Source organism: Oryzias melastigma, linkage group LG2 (assembly GCF_002922805.2).
Source record: "Oryzias melastigma strain HK-1 linkage group LG2, ASM292280v2, whole genome shotgun sequence".
In the NCBI taxonomy this organism is placed as follows: Eukaryota; Metazoa; Chordata; class Actinopteri; order Beloniformes; family Adrianichthyidae; genus Oryzias; species Oryzias melastigma.
Window position 1 is genome coordinate 8,866,341 of NC_050513.1, and position 3,175 is coordinate 8,869,515.

Consider the following 3,175-nt stretch of genomic DNA (forward strand, 5'->3'; position numbering starts at 1 on the left):
GTCAGCGGCCATGTTTCACTACAATTACAATTGAAAACAGGACACAAAACACATTGAACACAATTCAGTGCAGCATAACAACAGTTATAGGGCCATAAAATAATACAAACTAAAAACATACTAAATAAATAAAACTATATAAAACATATGATAGTAAATAAAACCTCCATGGTTTGAAAATGTAAATGAACATGAACATGCCCTATAATGATCTGTACCTCAGAGAAGAACAATCAGCTCATGGTTGCTGTCTTCAATCCAATGATTGGAACATTTTCAGTTCCGATTGATTAGAACATGGTCCGGGTGAATACTCGATTCTGATTGGCTGCTGGGGTGTGGATTAAAAAGTGATAAACCAAACCTAAAAAAGAAGTTCCGGTCACACAGACCAAACATTCGATATCACTGCGCAGGCTTCTTTAAAACACATTTTTCCTTCATCATCTGGACAAAACAAGCAGTAATGGATGAACTTTCTCTCTGAACTGATGCTTTATTTAACTTATTGTAACGATCAGCATTTATATTGTGTTCCTTTTGAAAGATAAATTAATATTTACAAATTAGTCAACCCTCCGCCCCATAATGTTCGGCTTAACTTCGGTAATTTGTTTATAAAATTCTCCTTCTAATAAGACACATCACTCGACATGAAAGGTGTATTCTTCTGTTTCACCACAAGAGGGAGTTTCTGCTTTTAGAGCAGCTCAGAAGAACGAACCTGCCGTGAAATGAAACACAGACAGAAGCTAAATATGTTCTAGCTGCTCACTGAAGGATCAACGTCAGAAAAAGAAGAAAATAATCATAATTTCTCCGTTTTTTCTTTTCAAAACAGCGACACTTTACCACTGCAGCTGAGGTCTGTAACGGCTTCAGGCTCTCTGCGGTGATCCATGTCACCATGACAACAAGCCTCATCACGGATCAAATAGTACGCTTTTTGTGAAAAAATGAGCTAAACCAAAGAATTAACAAGAATAAAGTACTAAATATTGATTGAATATTTATTTATTTTGTAAATGACCATGGTATAAGCGGGATAATACCTTCCGAAATGTGCATCATGAGAAATTAACGCACGACACGGTTCAGGCCTCCGCGACGTGCGTTAATTTCTCATAATGCACACTTGTTCGGGTATTACCCCTTACTTATAACATCCCAAGTCTACCAGCTCTATTAGAATTCTACAAGCCAAACATTTCTCTGTCTTTGATCCTCAGAGATAAAGAACAAAGACTCTCCTGTCAAAGTCAAAGAGTTTTTCTGAAGTTTGACCTGCATTTGGTGGTTGTTCATTTAGAGCTCTGGCTGTATAGAAACGTGGATTATAGAATGTCATGTTATGACTGACTTTAAAATAAAACATTCTACAAAGTCCATCCTTTCAAAGACCTGGATGGTCATCAGAATCATCAGGTTCATCAGAATCATGGGATGAAGTTCTAGATAATCTATATCTATACCTCCTTGATTCTAAAGGATTTTTCTACAGTGAAGTTTCTAAAAGCTCCAAATGCAGTTACAAAGAACAGTCAGCATTTTCAAATGTTTGTAGAAAGTAAAGCAGCAACAATCAAATGAGCAGCAGGTCTTTTTAGTTCATCACTAGAATGAGATCCAGACTGAAGCTCTTTGAAACATTGATCATTCCAGCTGAAACTCACTTTGATCAACTGTGGAAATGACTGGAGATTTCAGGACGTGGATTCAACAAATCCCAGAGAGTTTGCTAAGAAGAAGAAGAAGAAGAAAACTCATTTACTGAACTCTGGGATGTTTTCAGGTCTGGGAGCTGAAAATGTCTGGAGCTGCTGAGAATCCATCCTCCTCTGTGAACGCTGGATCTTCATCCCTGAAAGTCCATGTGAAGAGGAGAAATGTTTGCTCCTCTTCACACCAAACAGGAGCAAGAACAGACTTGATTTGGGGAAAATGAGAAGGTAAGGGTTTTTTCAGCCTCACATGCTCCTCTTATTGACTGTATAGTAGAACTAGACTGAGTGACCCCTCCCCCCTGGCGTTCCAAACAGGAAGTACCTGCTGGCTCCAAGAAGCCAAAATCCCATAGACTTCTATAAAAAACAGTTTTATTCAGTCATTCTATTGGTCAGAACATTTTTATTAACATCTTCTTGTTAAACCTTTTTTTTCATGATATTTTTGCTGTAGTTCAAGTAACTCAAGTTATAAATGGACCAATCAGATCCCTCAATAAAAGCATGTGGCCCCCGCTGGCCCCCACCTCGTACGTTCAAAATGTTTGATTGACAGATTCTCCTTCAGTGGAAGGGGTGTGGCCTTCCAACAAACTCACTCCTGATTGGTGACAGTAGTTGATGTAGAAATGTTGACTCAGATGAGTTCAGCAGTCAGAACTGGACTTGAGGAGTCCAGCTTTGGAACCTGCAGAGAACCAACAAACAGCAGAAAGCCACACTGTGGGAAAGACTCCACACTTCTGACTGATGTTCACGTCCACTTAATGTTTTTTTTTATTTAACACTGAGAACTAAAAAGAACAGAGAAACAATAGTAATCTCTGATATGAAACAGGAATCACAACAACAAACACCAGTCTGTTTCTTTATCCACCTCTTCATTAATACATTTATAAAAAAATCTGTTCCTCACTAAACAATTATTGGCTTATATGAATCAAAAACATATAAACTGCAGTCATTCTTTGTTCTAATCAATCAAATGAAAAGTTCAGTGATCACATAAAAAGTCTAGGAATCAAAAATGTATAAAAAAAAACGTTAGTGTTGTCATGGTAACAGGCTCAGACCACATACACATTTGTATTAGCGTAAACCACAACCAAAATGATAATTTAAACAACTTCAAACCAAATAATTAGTCTAATAAATAAAAAACTACCAATGAAAAAGTAACAGCTTTTAAATTGTGGTTTAACAACACTTTGATAAAAATCAAATTGATAAACAATCCCAGTACAAAACATCATGGTACATTTAATCTGGTTAAAGCTGTCAAGAGATGAAGAGTTAACTGTTAGAATTCAGACCAACGCATTTCCATTAACAGATAGGTCTAAAAAAAACACATTGTCAATTTAAAAAGTGAAATTCATTGTGCATAGAATCATTAAACATAGACTGAAATGAACCAAATCCTTTATTTTTTATTTTGATAATTGTGGCTT